Raw genomic sequence first — 14037 nt, forward strand, 5'->3', positions numbered from 1 at the left:
AAATGGCCGGAAACTCAGTAGCAGAATGCCTCCAAACATCTGCCCATTGATTGCAATGGGAAAACGGCGTTCTGTACCGACGGGCCGTTTTTTCTTGCAGCCATTTTTCTAGACTCTATAGAAAAACAGCTACAAAAACGGGCGTGAAAAACGCGAGTGGCTTAAAAAACGTCTGAAAATCAGGAGCTGTTTTCCCTTGAAAACAGATTCGTATTTTCAGACGTTTTTGGTTGAGCGTGTGAACACACCCTAAGGGTCAGTACACACAGCGTTTTATTGGCACTGATTTTGACGCAGAAACCGTGTCTGAATCAGCGCCAATAAACGTCCGAAATCTATTGATTACAATGGGAGGCAGGGGCGTTTTCTTTTTCACGGGTGGCTTTTTGTGGAAAGAAATAGTGGCATGTTGTTTCTTCCGCCTCTGATCTCACATCGAAATCAATGGGAGGTAGAAAAAAAATAAATGGTGGCGCTTGTTTCTGAGTGATTTTCGCTGCATTTTTCCCTGCGGTCCCTGCATTAGCTTCAATGACCACAGGAGATAAACCCCTGCAAAAAATGCTGAAAAGAAAGCGCAGGGAGTTTAAAATCTGCCTCAAAATTCCTGAAGGAATTCTGAGGCCGAATCATTGGGATTTATTTGTATTGTACAAACAATTATATATGAATTCAGCTAAGAAAAGCCTCATATTTAGTATTATTTAGGCTTCGTTCACATTTGTGCTAGGGCTCTGTTTCGACATTCCACCTGAGTTTTCTGTCGGAACGAAGCCCTGACAGACACAAATGGAAACCATAGGTTTTCCTTTCCAATGGTTGGTGACGGATCAGGTGCCAATGGTTTCCGTTTGTCTCCATTGTGCAAGGGTTTTGACGGAATCACAAGTGTAGTCGAACAACTAAAGGTGACGACATTAAAAATACTGTCGCACAAATGCTCCGTTCGGCTGACAGTTATTTCTACTGACTCCCCCATAAACATGCACGCTGAGCTCGGCCAAGCCTGAATGTTTATGTCAATGTGTAGAGGGGGATAACCACTGCCAGACTCCTCTGGAAGGCGTTTATCTCCAATGGGAACAAATAATCGGGAATGTTGAAATCCAACATGCCCAATTCTTCTTTCTCCTGACATCTGTCGTCAAGGGAGAGTCAGGTGGTCCCAATAAGATCCTTTAAGCTTTGTTTAATGTGTATGGGCAGCTTAAGATTAGTCCAATGACTGCTGATGCAACTACTGCTGATCATAGTGAATCTGATATTTGCAATTACTAGTTGTCGATCCCCATGTGGTGGGCATGTGCCAATGACTGACGAATGGTATGACCGTGGAATATTAAATACATTGCAAACCACAAAGGGTTAAACCTTTACATGTATGTGGTATATTAGTCAATCGAATCTGGTGCTTAATTCAAAAAAGCCACATAAACGCCCTTATATCGCCACAGTATAATCCTGCCAGGTTATTAGCACAGGTACACAACAAATATATTTGAAGATATAGTAAATAGCTAAAACACCAGCCAAAATGAAACATTCAATTACGGTTGGAGTTTTCCTTAATATGTCATGTTATGTGTTCTTTTTCTCATATTGTATAGAGTATTAAGATTAAAAATGTATCTAATGGAGAAATATGGTCACTGAAATACGATCTCAGAAAAGGTCATTTAATACACAGTTGAATAATGTCAGCAAACTGACTTCCAAATGTCTATGAATCTCAGTTACCAAGGAACCCAAGGATATCTCAATAAAGAGAAACCGGCACAAAGCCCTGGAGCTCCTCCAAATATAACAGAGATGTCAGTATTTGCTGGAGAGATGGTTTACACCATTCAGCTCTAGTAAGTCTCGACAGCCTTGTTCTGCAATTACCCACTGTAGCGAAAGACAAGAGCACAGAACAGCCTTCAATTGTAGAAAAGTCACACAAGCCTCATAATAGATAGGTCCGTCAGCTCTTACACACCTCTTCTGTGCTTCAATAAAGTGCATGTCAGATCAATAAGTCAAAGCGGTTCTGTATACGATTTTCTTACTTATAGTTAGTTTAGAGCAAATGCTGAAAAAAATCTTTTATTTTTCACTCTATGCAGTGTGAATAAAAATATCCTGTTGCTACATGAAAACTATCATCATGCTGCTGTTGATGGATATGTCTTCGAAAGTCTCTGATCTGATTGGCCCAAGCCATCCTCATTAATCAAAGAATCTTCCCAACAGAACTGGGCATACGCCATACGTGGCAGCTGTCCGCTGTTTAAAACAGCTAACACCCTCCTGCAGCAATCAAGCAGAAAGACAGAGGGAGGGGGCTCCCTCTTGTCCCAGATCGCGTCCCCCACAATAAAATTGCAGGAAGCCAATAGGTTGCCATCAGTACCCTACTATTAAAGGGAATCTGAGGTATCAAAACTGCAGAGAAAGCGATATAGCATTGTAAACATACTTTTTTTAATTTTTTTTTATTTATTAAGCAGGTCAGTTAGTGTGTATGGTGTAACTTTTTGATTATTTTATTAAAAATTTAGTTTTACTTTTTTTAGATACACTACACTACACTCTATACAGAGCAGCTGTATCTTACGCTTTGACCTGAATCCATCAGTCCCGTGAACCTGACGGGTTCAGTGTCAGCGGGTCCTGCGTGTCTTTGACATGCAGGATCCACCTGTAATCTATCACATCTAAGTTCATAACTTAAATGTGATGGATAACAGGTGGATCCTGCGTGTCGACCCGCTGTCGCTGAACCAGTCAGTCCCACGGACCTGATGGGAACAGGATTTAGCGCTAGACACAGCTGCTCTGTATACAGAAAGAAGAGCAGCTGTATCTAAAAAAAACGCCCATCAAAGGTGTACATAGCCTTTAAATATCGTTTTCTCAGTTATGCAACTTGCATGACCAAGACAAGTCTTTATCTTTCAGCAATTTTGAAGCCTCAAAACTGCTGACAGATTCCTTTTAAACCTTGCCAGAGTATTGCATGAGCGATCTAACAATCTCATAGTAAAGTCCCCTAGGAGGACTAAAAAAAGTAGTAAAAAAAAAATGTTACATTTTTCAAAATCTGAAAAATAAATAAATACCAAATAGTAAAAAAAAAAAAAAAAAAAAGGTATTTTCCCATTGATCCTAGAAAATGATGTAAGCGATTAAAAAAGTAAACATAATTGGTATTGCTGCATTTTTAAAAGGTTGACCTAGTAAAGTCTCACATTGAATGCCGTAGAAAAAAAAAAATTCTCAATGCAAACATTGCTGTTTTTTGGTCACCTCGCTTCCCAAAAAAATTAAATAAAAAGTGATCAAAAAGTTATATGTATCCTAGGATGGTGCTGCAAAAAACAAGCCCTCACACTGCTCCATCAATGGAAAAATAAGTTATTGCTCTCAGAATAAGGCGACTCGAAACCATGTTTTTTTTTAACAAATTGTTTTTTCTTTGTAATCATATTGACTCAGCAGAATAAAAATAACATCTCGCACGGTGAATACGGTAAAAACACAACCCAAACAATAAAGGAGGAATCACTTTTTTTCGCTTTCCACCCACAAATGATAAAAAAAAATTTGTTTCCCAGTATGTTATGTGGTATAGCAAATGGTGCCATAAAAAACTACAACTCATCCCGCACAAAAACAAGCACCCCATACGTCTATGTCGACAATAAAATAAAAAAAGTTATGGATCTGAGAATACCACGATGGAAAAACGAAAATAAAAAATTAAAATGAGCTGCTGGGCAGCCCAGGGGATTTATACAAGCGGGAATCTCTATAGCAACAAGTCAGGTCGCAGTTTTTATTCTCTCACCTGCAATAAATATAAAGACACCAACTTTAGTTTTCATAAATAGGCGTCGCTATACCGAATACTGTGCTGAAACTGAAACGCAGTTGGTGATAGCAACAAATAAGTATACGTAGGCAGATTTACTAAACTGTGTAAGTTTTAGACCAGGCAGCCAGAAAATGTACCAAATTTATCCCAGTGGTACACGCTGTTTGGTGCCTCCAGATAGACTTGCTAGACACTTTTCTATTCCGTATACCACCTTTGATTTCACTTAATTTGCGACTTATTTTTGCGGCATTTTAAGTCACGTCCCTTTTTTGTTGAGCCCAAGTGGTGCAAACATCTCAACACATTTTAGGCGCAGACACATTAGTATATCTTCCCCACTGTAAACTACACACTACATCAGATGATAAAAACCTGTAATACTATATAGAGAAATTGAGAACACAAACCTATGATAGGCTCTCTTACATACTAAAAATTATAGGAAAATATCATATTTTAAGGGTTTCTCCTGATAACTAAAATGTGTTATAAAATAATCAAAGCAAAAATATAACCATTTACCCTTTGTGAAAAATCCCTGCTCTGGTAGGAGAAACTCTGGTCCTATCTCAACCGGCCTTAGGGGTGTGCGACCTGTGCTATTGCACAGGGTGCATCACTCCAGTAGTTGGAAGGGGGCGCTGCGCTGGCTCCCTTCGACCTGTTTGTTTCAGAAGCGCCCAGGACCGGCGACTCAGCAGCTGCCATTCCGCCCGGCGCTTCTTCTCTCAGTGGCGTCGCTGTAGCAGCTGCTTGTGGCAACACCGGGCATGAGGGTGCCCATGCCACCCATCGGGACGGGCCCCACAGTGGCCGGCGCCACCGCTAACGCCACACTATAGCAGGGAGGTATCTCCCTGCTCCGCTATCTACTAGCACCACTGTAGCTCCCTGAAGGAGCGGAATCCCCGTGTGGCTGGGGATTCCGCTCCTGGATGGAGCGCTTGATGTCTCTGTCTATATATGGACAGTGACATCAGGGGCAACTCCTGAAGCAGAATCCCTGGCCACACAGGGATTCCGCTCCTTCAGGGAGCTACAGTGGTGCTAGTAGATAGCAGAGAAGGGAGATACCTCCCTGCTATAGTGTTCAATAGTATAGTTATAGTTATAATATATTCAAATAGTATAGTTATAATATATTATTAAATATTACTATTATACTGTATGGGGGGCACTAAAGGGGCATTATACTGTTGGGGAACTTTATACTTTTTTATGGGGCATTTTTTTTATGATGGGATGGGGCGCCGAAAATCATTTTGCACCGGGCGCCATCTATCCTAGGCTGGTCCTGACTATAAGGTAGACTGCAGGACAAGCTGAGACTAGGGAGTGCTGCTCTTCTAGTCCCACTTTGTGGCAGGACCTGTGGATTGTGTTTACTGGACGCCTGACCAGATATTGTTTTTACATCCCAATTTTGAGCCGCTCTTTCTACAATCACAGCGTATGCTGCATGTAACCACATCATCTGCAGGTGGTTCAGACAAAGAAAATACAAATGGTAACTCCCAAAAATGCCCTTCAATAACTGTGTGACCGAGGTCTCAGTAATTACGATAACAGGTTAAATTCGATTATGGGGGAGGTTCACACAGCGTTTTTTCTTGACAGGCAGAAAAAAATCTGCCATAAAATTTCTTCCTTTTGAATTGCCATATAGTTTTTTCTACACTTTTTTCCCCCTGCGTTTCTTAAAGGCAAAATCCGCTGCAAAAAGGGCTCCAAACGAGCTCCGTCATTTTTTCCCCCAAGAATACTTTGTTTTTTTTAAAGCCCATTCCCGTACTTCATAAAATAAAACATGCAGAATATTAAATGTACTGCAGATTATAAAATGAAGAGCATGTTCATTATTCCTTCGGATTCTGCCCAAAAAAGCCACAGATTCCTTGCATTCAATATCAATGGGGCTACTTCCGAGTGCGAATCCGCTAGCAGACCTACTTTTCCTCCCTGCATGCATATCTCTGTTACTTTGTCACACATACCTATGCAAATGCATAAGAAACAAATGTTTTGTTTTTATTACCCCTGAAGAGGCTATTCACCCCATAATGACCGCCGATACAGCTCACGGCGGTATTTAAGGGGCTTTATTCTAGGCCGCCGACTTTTCACTCCTTTTATTCTAGTCCGCCGCATAACAAAGGCCCCTAGGCCTGCCCTGGCTATATGCCTATTAGACTGTGTCAGAGGCATGGCCTAATAGATTGCCTGACAGGCAATAATGCTTTGGTATACTAAGTATACCAAAGCATTATACCGTATAAGCGACCAAAAGATTGCACAGTGAAGTCCCTAGCGGGACTGAAAAAATAATTAATGTGAAATAAAAATTATTAATAAAAGGTAAACCGAAAAAAAATAGAATTTATTTTTTTCATAAAAAGTGGTTTTATTTAGTAAAAGTGTAAAAAATAAATAAACTACACATATATAGTATCGTCACAATCGGAATTACCCCCAAAAAAAGGTACCATATTATTTAAACCACAAGGTGAATGCCGTAAAAAAGAAATGCAAAAATCAGTGGCAAAATTGCTATTTTTTCCCCATCCCCACAAAATAATAACAAGGGTTAATCAATAAGTCCCACGTACCCCAAAATGGTAGAAATTAAAAACAAGCCCTCATATGACGACATCGACGGAGAAATAAAAAAGTTACGGCTCTTGCAAAGCGGCCATGGAAAATCTAATTATTTTTGTTCAAAAGTGTTTTTATTCGGCAAAAGTAGTAAAACATAAAAAAACGATACATATTTGGTATCGTCGTAATCGTACCGACCCATAAAATAAAGGTAGCATGATATTTACGCCGCACGGTGTAAATTTAAAATGCATAGAACAACGGCTAAATTGCTGTTTTTTTATTCCCCCCGCCCCCAAAAAAGGTAAAAAAAGTTAATAAAAAAATTATATATACCCCAAAATGGTGCCATTGAAAAATACAACTCATCCCACAAAAAACAAGTCCTCATACAGCCATGTAAACGGGAAAATAAAAAAAAAATAATTGCTGGGCCATAAAAGCCCCGAATGCAAGCAGGGGTAAGGGGTTATAGATATATAATGTCAATAAAAAGAAATAAAGAAAAACACTATCTATATATTTATAATATATGGTGAGAAGTTTCCTGCTGTAATACGTCACGGTAAATAATAAAGTTAACACTACAAGATCCAATTTTAGACAAGTCCATACATTCTTGCAAAGATTTGCAGTCCAGAGCGCTCTAAGATTGCCTACCACATGCTGAGATGAACAAGGCAGCAGCCAAAGTGAGCAATTACTGCAGAAGAACCTTTGCTAGAGAGGCAATTTTGCTTTTATACCTCGAAGAAGATAATAGGTTTATACCGCAGGGACCAACTCTCTTGTAGCATTGTTGCTGCTCTGTCATGTTCGGGGCCAGAGGACCTCATGATGTAAGTCATGATCAGTATCTCTTGTTACCAACCCAGCTGTTCTCTTCCACATTAAATACGACTGTACATGTGATACCACGTGTTATATTCTGAAGCCCTGACACATTTCTTTCCTAGATACCCATTTAAAAACGTTGGAGGCCTACATCTTATGTTATATTTTTTATATCTTAATATTCGTCTGAGCTTGAAATAGTTATTTTATTTATATTAAAATTACATGTAGTATAATTAAAAATATTTGTATATCTTCTATGCTGATATTCTATTTAAGGCTTTGTTCACATCTGCGCTAGGGCTCAGTTCCGACGGTACGGAGCCCTGACAGACACAAACGGAAACCATAGGTTTCCGTTACCATTGATTTCAATAGTGACGTATCCGGAGCCAATGGTTTCCCTTTTTTCTCCGTTGTGCAAGAGTTCCGTTGTTTTGACGGAATCAATAGTGTAGTCGACTACGCTATTGACTCCGTCAAAACGTCGGAACCCTTGCACAACGGAGACAAACAGAAACCAATGGAACCGGATCCGTCACCATTGAAATCAATGGTAATGGAATCGGAAACCTTTGTTTTCCGTTTGTGTCAGTCAGGGTCCCGTTCCGATGGAAAGCTCAGACGAAACGGGACCCTGGTGTAGATGTGAATGAAGCCTTAATTATCCATCTACAGTAGCTATCTATAGGTCTACAGTAGCGATCTATCTACAGTGTCTTATCGTATCAATGTATGTATGTATGTATGTATGTATGTATGTATGTATGTATCTATCTATCAGATTCCAGCTCTGTCCTGTCCTTTGAAGGGTTTTCGCATTTTACACAGTTATGGCATATTCATGGAATATGCCATAAACGGGCACAGTTTCCTCCATTCTGCAATTCTGAGTGTCCGCTGTCCCAAAACACTGAAATAGAAAGTGGCCTTGGTTGCATGCGTCCCACTCTATTAAAGTCTAAGAGTGTTACGTAATCAGCAGCGCATCATTCACCCAATAGGTGAGGGTCCCAAAGTTGAGATCCATAAATATCACGCAATTTATAGCATTTCTCGTGGATTTGCCATAAATGTCTAAAATGCGAATACCTCTTTCAAACACCAATGTAAATGCACAGGCACTTACCCCAATGTACTGGTCACACTGACCGCCGCAGAAAACCCAACAAGGAGGTGAAGTGCTGAACTATCAAGATTTCTTCACCATCAGGTGTTGGATTTATTTAATTTTACTGTACATGACAATTCCCTAATATCATAAGACTGGACCACCCTAATACCTCTTGCAGTCCTCCTGATTAGGACCTCTTACTAACTGATCGCTAAAATAAAGAGGCTGCGGAGCTCCCTAGAAAACTGTCGGCTTTATTTGGGAGTTTAAGAGGCTTCAGAGTTTGGGACAATGTAATATGTTGGGAAGTGCTTTCTTTACCAGCCGGAGCAAAGCCAGCAGGCACCATTTATAACATCCAGAATTGAGTCAATGAACTGCTGACGGGGCTGTCCGTCAACACTGCAAACACTGTAACGGCACTGTGCTGACAGTGATTGTAGGGCAGCTACAGCCAATTTGAATCACCAGCAACCCTACATCTGCTTATTGGGATCACTCCAGCTTGTAAAAGGGAAGATATCCTTAGGGTGTTTTCACACGGTGCATTTTTGCAGCTCAGCCGAAGACCACACAGCAAAACTACACGCGCTTTTACCACGATTTGCCGTAATTTTGCAGTTAGCACAGAAATCACGTCAAAATGTGTTAAAACCGCACCGTGAGTAGTAATAAGAAATTACTTTTAAGGTATTATTCCTAATAATAAAGTATATCTGACCAAAAACAATAGTGTTAAAAATGCTACTAATAATGTTTATTTTATTAGCATGTTACAGATATGATTAATGATTGTACCATTCCTCCCAATAGTTTGGTTTTGAGCAGACACAGTGATTTGTGGTCTACATAATAAACTTGGCAGCTACGAGCATAGAAAGGAGGGAAGGACAGGGCAACCGGCTGGATTTGGGGCATTTCTGACTCTAGTCAGGGCTTGCATGGATTAAGAGTGGGCATATACGGACAGTGATGTTAGAAGCTTCCCAGGGCCAGAATCCCTGAACCGAACGCTACCTGCTGTTCTTCTCAGGGAACCCGGCCATGGGGAAGCTTCCCAAGGTATATGTTTAACGTATACCTGTGACATATGTCATACAGTGGCATCCGTCACACATAGGCTCCCACGTTAGAAAAAAAACTAATACCGCACTGTATATGGTTATTTTTGCGCGATCCCTCAGGATGGAATAGCATAGTTTACTACGCCGTTCCATCCTTTAAAAAAAAAGGTATACCAGCCCAATGGAGGCCAAAAGAACATTCTTTTGGCCTCCCTCAGGCTACTGGTTTTTACTTTCTATTAGGCACTATGGACACGTTTAATGTGTACGTCGGGAGCTTTCCCAACGTAAAGTAGGACCAAAACATTATGTGAATTAGGCCTACTAGTAATGTTTTCTTGTTTTTTGGGTGAATTTAACATGACTGACACAGTCAGGAGTCTTACGGTGTGCTCACCAAGAAAATCCCGCCACGCCATCAGTCATAATGCGTAAGAGCTATAATTGGTTGTTTGACTTTACCTCAAAAGGTGACTGGATATGTGTTTTCATTGGAGATAATGAATGTTATTTTAAGTGCTGCGGAAAGTAAGCTGGGTATTGAGGTAATGGCACTTGTCAGAATGATCTCATTGTCTTTCAGCTGCTGTACTGTTTTCTTGGGCACTTTCATAAGCAACACATTATATATGCGGCCATTCTAGGGATCCGAGCACGCTCACTAATTTGCTCGCAGTGCTCTTTCCTCCTTATGAGACAGTTATACAATTGTGCTCATGATTATTTTACAACAAGACCTTCCATTGCAATGCGCTTGTTTGTGCTGCTTGTAATTGATAAAAAAAAAAAAGACTCCCTCTTTTGTCCCTGTAGTACAAATCCTTTCAATGCGTTGCATGGAGGAGGAATAGGACCTGACAAGGCGTACATACAACAGTGGCCAAGGTGACATTCAACAAGCCTTTTAAAAGCAAAACTTAGATCTGCCAAAATAGCTCAAAGATCCTGGGAATGGCAGGAACTGACAGCAACAAGAGATTGTTCTAGCAATAAATGCTGTTTACATACAATGTACTCAATGCAAGCAATAAATTAAACATATGGGCATCTATATGGAGGAGTCGGGGAAGATACAGTAGATGTCAGCAAAAAGATCATTTGGGCCACAGATCGGATTTCTATGGATAGCTTAACAATACAGGAATATTTATCAGTTACATTTAATTATTTGGGTGAAATGTGCAATATAATGTATTATAATTGGGACGTTAGGGAAGGGGGATTTGTAAAACATTCTATTCCAGTTTTCTAGAGTTGAAAAGGTGCAAATTGCACAATTTGTGCAAAAAATTGCACTTTTTGTGACAGTTGAACCACTTACGCCACATTGAAAAAAGTGGCCAGAGATTAAGCGGAAGGTTGCGGGGCCATTTGCGACCTTGCAAATTTACTATAATTTATGCCAGAAACTGAACCTTCCGCCAGCTGAAATCTGCCATAGATTAGACTCTCTGGTGCACGGATAGCTGGAGAAGAGCCTAATTTATTAAGAGGCGTATGCCTCTTAATAAATCAGGCACACCTAACTCCAACTTGTATTACTCACCAGTCTTAATAAATTCCCCCTTATGTGTACACTGCTTATACTCAAAGTGCCGCAGAATATATTGGTGCCACATAAATAAGGTGCATCTACAATGTACAGATCAGAGGCGTAACTTGTAGCTCCTGAGCCCCAATGCAAAATCTGTAACAGGGCCCCCTACAGACCATGTGTCATTTATTATACTGGTGTGTGCTCCTAGTGGCAAAAGGGTTTTAGGTCCTCCTTAGGTACCAGGGCGCAGGTGTGATTGCTGCACCCCATGGGGGAGATCCTTGAAAATCTAGATTTTATGGATTTATGAACACCTTTGATTAAGCAAATTCTCATTTGGAAGGTGCTAATTATCCTTGCAGAGAGTAGCGCTAGTAGGGAGTTTTTAGGAAAAAGTATGAAAAATAACTTTTCTCCAGAAGGAAGAAACGATCTCTCTAGTTGCACCCTTTATACTGATTTATTAAGAAGCATTACTGACCGCCCAACACACAAACTGTTGATCTCCATTATGCTAACTGACGCACTTCAGTTCTACATCTGAGTCTGCCATTTATCTAAATGAATCATACTCTATACACACAAGTATATACTCTACAACCTCTTTAATATTTCCAAGTGCGACACTTATGTAAGGCATATTTTTTAATAGATGTTAAACAATGACCATGGGATGTTCTTGCTACTCTGATGGCTTCAATTACCAGTCACGGCCCTGTAAATGCAATCCCATTATCAAAAGAATTTCTCATAGTCTAACTGGCGGTCAACAGGCCATAAAATAAAACAAGAACATGTAACCCGAGTCACCAAAAGCCTGCTGAAAGCTTTTGTAGATTAGCAGAATAGCTATAAAAAGAGGAAGGTTGAGCTGAATTGCAGGCTTTGTCATCCAACTCTAATCCCACACTTTTTGGCCAACTTCAAAACACAGAATCCATCTGACCTACAACTATTGTTTCAGCAGACCATCCAGAAGCGGATAAAAAAGTAACTGCTATTACTCAGATGTGAAGAAGGTTACACAACTCTCATGTCTTTAACGGTTTGACTTCAGGCTGGGCAATTAATCGGAAAAAAACTAAACCGAAATTAAGCGCAGATGACCGAAGTCATCTTGTGCATTTAGTTTTTTTCAGTTTTCTTCCCAGTTTTAACTGTATCAGGACGCAGGTACAGTTGATCCTACAGTAGAGCAGGGGACCGTCAGTTCCCTGCTTTACTATTCATACCAGAACGCTGTCCGCTCACGGCTCAGCACAGACAGGCGTGATGATGTCACCCAAAGCTCAGCACACATGTATTCAGAGTCCGCTGCACTTCTGCCATATACTGGCGTTTCAGGCAGCTTATTGGTCCATGGTGTCCTCAGTGCCTATTTCTTGTTTAGCTTCAATGACTGTGCGCCATAGAAAGCAGACAGTGCCTGACCGGTATATACACAGATGATGGGGTTATATACGGGGATGATGGCGGGATGATATATACAGGGATGATGGTGGTCCCTGTATATTACCCCATCATCCCTGTATATAACCCCCATTATTCCTGTATATAACACCATCAACCCTGGTGATGGGAGTTATATACAGGGATCATGGTTGGTATATACAGGAATGATGGGGGTAATATACAGGAATGATGAAAGTAATATAGAGATAATGGGGGTTATATACAGGGATGATGGGGTTATATACAAGGACCGCCATCATCCCTGTATATACAGGCCTGCCGTCATCCCTGTATAACCCCTATTACTACTGTATATAACTCCCATCATCCCTGTAAATACCAATCAGCCAACATCCCTAAATATAACCCCCATTATCCGTGTATACAGCAGGCTCAGGGGATCTATACTAATTAAATGGCGTGGCATGCAAAAGGAGTGTGTCCTAAAGAATCATTCATTAATCGTAATCGAGGTTACATGTTCAATTAATCGAGATTTTCATTTAGGTCATAATCTCCCAGCCGTAGTCTGACTACATAACTTGCACAGGCTCTTGATTATAATTATAATTATAATAGGTTAAAAAGGTTGTCCTCCAATTTAATATAACAGTCTTTGTTAAATCATGCAAAAAAATATTTTTCAATTGGAATTGTTTAAGTAAATGCCCCTGTGTCCAGATATTGCTATTACATAATTGTTATTGCGCCCCCTGGAGTTATTTTGTTTACCTCTCAGATCATCCACCTAATATATTTAGTGCCGATGCTGCTTCTATGGTAGAGATCACTACACCGCTCGTTTACTGGAGGATTCGGGTATCAAGACTTCGCTACTGGGCACGTGTGACCACCGAAAATGAACACGTTAGGTGGACGTTCTGAGAGGGAATTTAAGAGAACAACGGTGGGCAACATAACAAGTGTGTGATCTTGCAGTTTGATGCGCTATTTACTGCTGAAGTTTTGAAAATCGCAAAAAAAGAAATAAATCATAAACCATGAAAAAAAACGTAACCCTTATGCAAAACATTCACCAAATCTGCAATGTGTGATTGAGGTCTGGCGCCCAAAAATATGGATGTAATACTGATGAAAAATAAATCTATCTATCGGGAAATATTACTTTTTAAACTAACATACCGTATGTACGAATATACCAATTGTCCATATAAAACAGCTATTCTAGCGAAATGTAGGAGCTCCATGGAGGCAGTGTAAACGCAAAGTAAGTCTAGAAATTCTAACTTTTATTAAAAAAATAAATAAATTGGCAATGGGTTTCAGAAACACAATTTGTGACAATGATATAGGCGGTCAGTGTTAGCAGCATGAGGCAGCTGGTCTTATGCGACTGAGTCGAGCACTTTTAAAGAATTAGAAAAATCCCCCACTAATGGACAATGGCCATTATAATTAAGCAGGTAAAGGCCGTGCTTAGCGGCGCCGATTTTATTACATGAGAACTAATCATTTCGTTTACAGTTTCGAGACTTTCACATCATTAATTACAAATGTAGTTTTCAAATTTTACTCTTAAATGGCTTAACATAAATTAAATTAGCGGTTTCTAGTAATTTCT

General features: G+C 40.1%; 1 protein-coding gene across 2 annotated transcripts in view; it reads right to left on the reverse strand.

Moving 5' to 3' along the window:
• Window positions 1-14037, reverse strand: part of LOC142651931 (ubiquitin-conjugating enzyme E2 E2) — a 200020-nt gene that overhangs the window by 67449 nt on the left and 118534 nt on the right. The window lies entirely within an intron of this gene.

The sequence above is a fragment of the Rhinoderma darwinii genome, chromosome 5, assembly GCF_050947455.1.
Source record: "Rhinoderma darwinii isolate aRhiDar2 chromosome 5, aRhiDar2.hap1, whole genome shotgun sequence".
Lineage (NCBI taxonomy): Eukaryota > Metazoa > Chordata > Amphibia > Anura > Rhinodermatidae > Rhinoderma > Rhinoderma darwinii.